Genomic DNA, 8,943 nt, shown 5'->3' on the forward strand with positions numbered 1-8,943 from the left:
AGAAATAAGGGCTTCGGTGTCTTAGCTCAAGGACACGTTAATGCCAGGAGGAGTTGGGGATCAAATTGCAGCTGTTTTTGAAAAGAGGAACTTGACGTGTATTAGAGTTGAATAACTACTCTTGGCCAAACCCCTTATATATGCGTTGTTGAGTCATTCAGGGCTTTTCTCTTCTGTTTTTGTTCTACAATAAATCCATACAAGGATACAGACGCTGGGGCTCAAGTGGTTAAAGAACAGTAGACGCTCATCAATGAAGTCATTTCTGCGACGAGATTACTTTCTCTAATTCCGACTCCTTTATTTTGTCTATTATGATTCACATAATGTAATTACAATAGCATCTACATAATAAAGTTGGCCTCCCTGCTAATGCATATGGAATATTTTCAAAGATCACGGCGTCAGCATGAGAGTGAGATTAAAGTATATGTTACATAACAGAATAACACAATTAGTGAGTGATGCATGACATCACCGAATAAGCCATCTTCTTAATGCAGCAAAACAATGTTTTAGCATTAGGCTAATAGAAAGCAATGCTATATGGGATGTGATGGATTGTGCAATAGTGTGCTGCACGTGCATGTGTAGCGTGTGAGTGTGTGTGTGTGTGTGTGTGTGTCCACATGTGTGTGTGGCTGCCGTAGCATAGGGGAAAGTATAACAAAGCAATTCCAAATGTCAGTACTTTTACGTCTATCCACTGGTTCTCGGAGGCAAATATTGTACTTGTACTCAACTAAAGTTACATGAAAACTTTAGTTACTCTGTAGATTTTGAAATATCATTACAAAACACGGCTCCACTTCAGCCCTGGCCTATATATTCTGGCATTGGAAAAATAGCAAATCTGCAAGCTTGTAGATTTGCTATTTTCAAAACATTTGTATTCATTTGAAAGCGTGGTGAAATGGGACATTCTTCATGATGAGTATACTTTTACTTTTGGTACCAATTTTGATACCAATGCTTTTGTACTTTTACTCAAGTACATTATAATGCTACGACTTCTACTAGTAACAGATCAGAGTAATTGCAGTATTGATACTTTTACTTGAGTAAACCATGCGAGTACATTTCCCACCATACCGTGTGGATGTGTGTGTGTGTTGGTTGCGGGTGTGCGTGGACGTGTGCATGCCTCAGCGACAGGCCGGCTGGCCCCCCTGCCTCCCTCCCTCCCTCCCTCCACACACTGACTGCAGTGAAATACGAGCTGCGTGGATGCTGTGAGACTGCTAGCCTCTGCCTGAACCTCTCCGCCGAGGCCCACCTCCACCCCGAGGCCCACCTCCACCCCGAGGCCCACCTCCACCCCGAGGCCCACCTCCACCCCGGACACTTAAATAGCACCCATAATGCAACCTGAAGGATGCACTGAGCCTGGCAGCTTTATAAACATCCTCTACGTGGAAGAATCTCTCTCTCTCTCTCTCTCTCTCTCTCTCTCTCTCTCTCTCTCTCTTGCACGCATGCACGCACACACGCAGAGTGTGTGTATGTGTGCACGTGTGTGTGTGTGTGTGTGTGTGTGTGTGTGTGTGCGTGCGGCGATGGAGAATGGAAGATAAGGAGACCACATTGTGCGCAACATTAACATGCACACGCTCACACATACACAGACCCACCTCTTCCTTCCCTTGCGAGATTGAGCAGTACAGCCATCACTCTATAGCTCTCTATCTCATTCTCTCTCTCTCTCTCTCCCTCTCTCTCTCTCTCTCTCTCTCTCTCTCCCTCTCTCTCCCCCCCTCTCTCTCCCTCTGCTACATTATCTTATCTGATTACGCTCAGAGGACGGGCAGCGCAGACATGCTGGAGACTGCAGTGTAAAATAACATGCCTTCATATGACTTGTGGTTGCTACATGAGATATGCCACCACACACATCATATACCGCCGGTAACATCAGACGCCTCCGCCCGCTACTCAACCTGACAGTTTCATTGTTACAGAGACCGTATAAAGGAGAGAGAGAGAGAGAGAGAGAGAGAGAGAGAGAGTGACTGAGGGCGACGCCGACGTGCAGGTCTGTCGGTGTCGCAGTAGCGACGTGCCCTAACCCATTCTGACCTGAGATCAGATTAATACGAGGTTTCCACTGGACACACACACACTGGTCTGATTAACCCATTCTGACCTGAGATCAGATTCTAAAAATGTCAGTCGTTCTTCGATTTTTCAAAAAATAGCAGACCTACAAGCTCGTAGCGCGCCACTCGGTGGCGCGCTATGAGCTTGTAGATCTGCTATTTTTCAATAGCTAAAGCATAGCATGACGCTAACGCCAAAATGGCTTCCCGTTCAGAATGGGCTAATTATGCAGTAACTCAGGGGGGGATTGTTGCAAAGCGCTCCGTAAGGTTTATCTCCTGACCTGGAGGTTTTAATTGGCACGGTGGAGAGAAAATGTATTACCCTCCGGTTCCCCAGGATACTTTGTGCACATCGTAGCCTTAGATTAAGACTCTTAGTGCCTCGTCTCTCTGTCGTCACTCTGTAGGGACACCGGTGGAGGCCCGTAAAAGGCTCCCAACATGGACGTACAAATGCAAACTATATAAGGTGCCTCTTGCCCCAAATGTCAAAGAGGCCTGCGGGGTGATTGTGCATTGTATCAGTCTGTAGTTTTCAATAAAGAAGAGTTATAATCCTGTCTGTGGCCGAAACCAAATTTTTCGTATATATCGTATAATATACTTCCTGTTTACATTGAGCGTAATATCCGGCTTCCACCAGATGCCCCCCCCCCCCTCCCCCCACTACCGCCCTGGGGAACTTCTGATAGAATCGGCCACAGATGGGATTAAAACACGTCTTTATTGAAAGAAATACACCTAGTACGAGAGAGTCTTAAAGTATAATCGAAGGCTGTGTACACCGTAGGCATCGATGTATACATAGTTGTGCGCGCCAGCAGCGCCAATGACTGTCCAAACGTCACGAAAATAGACGCTTTGCTTGCTCTCGCTATATTTCCGGTGAACGACAGACACACCACACACAACTAAATCTCTTTGTGAAACAAACATGGAGCTCTTATATGATGTAGTGTAAGGTGTGCTATATATATATATATATACACATCTACGTGTGATGCCGCATCCCCCCCCCCCAATGCAATCTCCATCTTCGCAGCGCTGAAAGATTGCTTTCCCAGCATGAGCTCATAAAGTGGCTGTGAAACTGTAGCCTGCTATCGGTATACAGGACTATTAAATGATCCGCAGTGTTTTCAGTGGCCTGTAGGGATCGTAGGGCTGGGGATGGTATAGACATTAGAGTCGGGAACAGAGCTCCAGTAAGCCTTTCTTTTTTTTTTCTCTCTTTTTTTTTTAATGCTGTGCGAACAGGTGTGATCTCTGCTTCTCTGCTCCTAAACAATGGTTCGGAGGTAATAACAGACATCAAACTTATACGATTGTGCTCCAGGCAGTAAAAAATAAATAAATAAACACATTTCCCTCCGTGAAGTGCATGCGGATGATGGCATTTATACCAAAGCCATTCCACGAGAAGTTTTCCCTGACAAAATGCCACGTGAGAACCGCAATCACCTCAGCTGCGTGTATCCGTTTATTGGCACATCGCTGCCGAACCGCGCGGCATACTGGAACACATTTCAACCGGCAAAACATTTAAGGTCTTAACTTTAAATATACTGGCAAATTTGCTGCTTGAGTGCATCAGTCTCTCAGCTGACGGATTGGTTTCGGAGGCACGAGTGTGTCATTCCATTAGAAGAGCGTTCGCAAATTGAAAGTAAGGTGTTTTTAGTGATACGTCACAAAAATATGTGCAGAAAGTGCACACGAAAAAGCTTTTACACCTGATGACGGAGGTCTCGTAACGCTATATTGCGCTCCTGACTGCGTCTCCATTTATAGTAATTATCTTCTTAAACCACAGATATGTCGTCTCACTCGGTGGAAGCGGAGGGTGGGGTGCCCAACACGAGGGTCCCGTGCATGCCTGTGTAAAGGTATTCTCAGAGCGTCCACAGCGGAGGCATATCTCTACCAGGCAGAGCTTTACAAACACATAAAACAATGCAAGGCCCTCTTTCCATTAAGAGATACAGAGAAGACATGAGTTATATCACACACACTCTCTCACACACACACAACACTGTTGCCTGCCTCGGTGTTGCTCATCTCAGTGCAACCCCCCCCCCCCCCCCCCGCCATACACACAAGTTGATGGAAATATGGAATGATGCAATCTTTTCATATAATTTCCTCAACTGATCGGTGGGGTAGATTCCCCTTCGTATGAATGAAACAGTGAGGTGAGGCATTCTGTCCACCAGCTCCTTGACAGCCTGGCCTCCTTTCAAATGTCACAGAGAAACCACAGGAATATAATGTAACATGTTATTACATGGCCACGGGTCTGCTCCATACCGTACGTGATACCGAGACATTATCGTTTATGTTTTGTTGTTTTAACCCATTCTGAACGGGAACTCATTTTGGTGTTAGCATCATGTTATGCTTTAGCTATTGACAAATAGCAGACCTACAAGCTCATAGCGCGCCACCGAGTGGCGCGCTACGAGCTTGTAGGTCTGCTATTTTTTGAAAAATCGAAGAACGACTGACATTTTTTAGAATCTGATCTCAGGTCAGAATGGGTTAATCAGACCAGTGTGTGTCCAGTGGAAACCTCGTATGAATCTGATCTCAGGTCAGAATGGGTTAATGGACAGTTTGTCATAGTCTAGTTGTAGACGCGTTCCATTGATCAACTGTGTCATCTTCTATAAGCGCCCTTGATGGCGGACATCTTCCCGTAACCCTGACCTGTCGTTTGTACTCTGTACACTTTCAACTTACACTATATATAATGTCAGCGGACAACCTTTGTAATTAGTGTCCTTAATTATAGTCCCCTTTGTTCCGGCGAACTAATTAGACCTTTAGTCATATAGTGTCAAGCAGCTGGAGAGTAGGGTCATTTTCTCTGCAGAGAAAGACACCTCAATAACGGATAGAAATTATGTGTGTAAATGTGTATATATTACATACTGTATACGTGCACGCACACAGGCACACAGGCACGCACGCACACAGGCACGTGGTTTAAATCTCCCCTAAACGGATGGTTAAAGGCTGAGCAGAGTCTGGTTGTATAGACGTCTTAATGTATTGAATGCATGGTTTCTTTGTCTAGCCATGGTGGTGTATTATTTATAGTTGTTCTCTGCCCGACTAACTCAACGCCAGGCACAGCATACCCAGTCGGGACGGTTCTCCAGACACGTGAACTACAGACAGACACACAGATGTGATGTGAGCCAAGCCATGGGTATTGGGTTGGTTGGTGTGAGGGCCACGCAGCGGTCTGAAGCCTGGTTGGTGGTGTGTGACGTAGGTGTGAGGGCCACATAGCGGTCTGGACCTTTAGTGGTATAAATTAGTCAATGATCAGTCAAGCAGTCTGAAGTGTAGCTCTACAGACAGACGTGTACACACACACACACACACACCTCATATGGCTAGCCTTAGCCGGGGCATAAAATGAACAAAAAGAAAATGCTAAGTGTCAAGTGATAATCAAGCAATATATAATGAAAAGTAAAAATAATATATAAAGATTCCAAATAAGAACCTCAGGGATATCTCACCCGATTGCCCAAAGATTACGTTTTGTAACCTCGTCTAACTAACTGATACCAACCATGAGAAACAAATACATAATACTACTGTTAAGATTGCAGCTATTTTGACCATACTCTGCCATACTCTACCCAAGGTTGACATTTGTTTTAACGGCATCTTTAACAAAAAAAACAACAAAAAAAGATCTTGACTGCATTCTTCCCCCCCTCCCCCCCCACTTCAACCATTAATTTCTCTATATATTTCACGTAAAATGAAAAATGATAGAATTCAAGTTAAATATTAAAAAATAAATCATGAAAGATAATGGTAGTGGTGAGTCTGTGGCCTACTGGCAGTGTGCGTACAATGACTGGCGGTCAGGAGGACAGCATGGACAAAGTGACACTGGTGAAACGCATCCAAGACGGAAACACCATCTCTGGTTTACTTCCTGTATCTGCGTGAAGTGGGCGGACGCCTTTTTAGGAGATGGGATGGAAGCAGGTCGGAGTCCAATGGAAGAGTGGACTTGAACAACACGGCTTTTGAATCATTCTTTAGCTCCATGGGGTTCACTCACTGAACTACATATTGGATCTGACCGTCTGTCACATGCCACACAATATTCCCAAGATGTCCATGTACTAAAATGGCTTTTTTCAACACAAGACAAATCAAACTTTGTTATCAATCCTTTCTCTGTTCCAGCAGCACCCTCACAGGATCTAGCACCAGTAACCCACCTTGTAGGATTTGTGTACCATGATGCCTCTAGTAAAGCAAAGTTATCATGTTTACCCAGGGTAACTGGACTAAGCTCAAGAACTTGTTTACAGCCAGGCCCTGCTCATAGAACATTTCATGGTAGGGGGTTCAATGCCTTGCTCAAGGGCACTTCAGCGGTGGTAATTTTAACTTGCCGGTCCGGGGATACGAACTAGCGATACCTTCCGATATCAAGACCGCTCCGCAACTGTTCGGCCACCGCTGCCCCCTAGTGGCTCCAATGGGGAAAAGGACTATCTTCCTAAATTAACTTCCTGGATTTCCAACCGTCGCCTCGTGGTCGCCTAGCTTCTGCCTCATAGAGACCAGCGTCTGATGGGGAATCTTGTCCGATACGGACTCCAGGTATTTCAGCACGTAGAGGTCGGCATCGGTCAGGACGAAGCGGCTGCCGAAAACGTCCACCGTGGCTCCGATCGCAAAGTCAGCCGGGGAGTAGAACTCGGGGTTGTCCGTCGTGCTGCCTTGCTTGAGGATGCGCATCTTACTCAGGAACATTCCACCGGCGATCCCGCGGGCGGGCCGCTCGTAGATATTGACCATGTCCGTGGCTAGGAAGTAAGACAGGATGAAGAAACGACCCTCGTCCTGGGGTTCCCTGGAGTCCAGCTTGGCAACGTAACGTAACACTTTCTCCATGATGGTGAATTCGGAGACGGCACTTCAGTCACTTCAGTGTCGGGTCAGAACAGTGCTTTGGGTTCTCAGGTGTGTATGAAGTCCAGAATCCTTCTAGAATTGTTACTATTAGCAATAACAACTACTCTGCGCCTGAATCATGAATGGTAAAACAAGATCTCTTGCTGCTACAAATACTCTGTTTCTGACGTCAGTTGTGATGCAAGTGTGATGTAAGTGATGATGGAAACAATATGGAGTCCAAGCCCCCGGAAATGAGAGGGAAAAGTGAAGCTCAGTCCTCCTGGAGGCCGGCTCTGGAAGTGCATCTGGGTATATATGTGCCAAGTATATATGCGAAAAACGGTTTTCGACCAACTCGACTCATGAGCTTGCGCAAAGGGTTGCGCACGAAGGTGAAACTACTGATTTGATTGGCTGAGTACGGAATGTGATGTATGGTGATAAGAGCACTCGTCACTTCACACAAGTGTGATTTTTGAGGGGCGATATTTGTATGAACACAAACATTGAAGATGAAGGAGAGGACGCAAATTCTGATTGGCCGGAATGAGATGATGTATGTGATGATGATGTACGATGACAAGAGTGCCCCTCACTTCACACGGGTGTGATTTTGTTGGAGTTTGGAAGCGCTCCTTTTCAGTAAAGCAACCTCCCGCTGCCTCCTGCATTGTGTGCAAATTCAAAACAGGTGGTACGCAGGGCCGTTGAGTGACATCCAACGAGCACTTCCAAACACTTGGTCATTGTCAGATGGCGCGCGCGTGCATTTTCAGAGGATGTTTTTTTGAATGATCGATGTTGACCAATGGAACTGACGCAGTGTACTTTGAGTTCTCCTTTATTGGTGTCACTTATTATTGATATGTAATACCGTATGTTATATTATCATAACACGTGTTGGGGGGCCCACACTTGCAATAGCCTCTGAGCACAGGTTGAGCACTGATCTGTGTTAATCTATAGTCATGATGTAGTATCATAGTCCTTCATGCTACCCAGTGACTGTACCCTGTTTATTTTGGTATCTCCAGGACGGTCTAGACTAGATATGGGCCAATTTCTACCTAAATGTACAGTTGTAGCAGTCCGGCCTCTACTAGCAGGGCGTTATACTATTAGTGCGCTGCAATATAACCCAGATTCAGAGTTGTTTTGTTGTTGTTGTTTTTGCTACTAAAACAACTTGAGGTTGTGTCCTCATCCTGCTTTGTTTTGGAGCTTACATTAGACCATAGAATATATTTATTTCAGATTATAGATGCTCTCTCTCTGCCTCTCTCTCTTTCTCTTTCTGACGTCGGACAAGGCAAGCAGCATTAAAGCTCCCAGTCTTTTGGCATGCTTCTAACCCTGTTGACACTTTCACGAGGTCTCGTGGAAAACGTTGAAGACGGAGAGAGGTGAGATGAGGAAGGGAACGGGGTGTGGAAAAAACAGGCTAAAATCAACAGCGGGGGAGAAAAAAACACACAAAGACAGACAAAGGGACAGAGAGACAGAGACAGAGCGTGTTTTTGGGGGAAAATAGCTGGGTGTCAGATTGTAGCTGGGAGCAGAGTGGGTGTCTCTGGGCTGTCATGACTGTAACAGAGAAGGCCAATGGAACCACTGTAGCACGGTTCCTGGGCTGACTTTTCAAATTATAACGTTGCTCTGTGCATATTAATCACACGGACACATCAGTCAGCCACTGCACTCCAGGGCTGCTTCAGTTACTCACTTACACAGGCCAGTATCCATTAACCGGCCCAGTGTAGGAGTGCTGAGGCAGGACTGGTTTTGCTTACAGATTAAGAGCAGTGTGATGGTCAAGCGGGTCTGTGACCTTAGATTAGTACTCCTACTCGTGGTTTGATAAATAGCGTCTATAGTGTGTGCTATTTTCCATCTATCTACACACTGCTCA

The sequence above is a fragment of the Protomyctophum bolini genome (genome assembly GCF_963924005.1).
Source record: "Protomyctophum bolini genome assembly, chromosome: 15".
NCBI lineage: Eukaryota > Metazoa > Chordata > Actinopteri > Myctophiformes > Myctophidae > Protomyctophum > Protomyctophum bolini.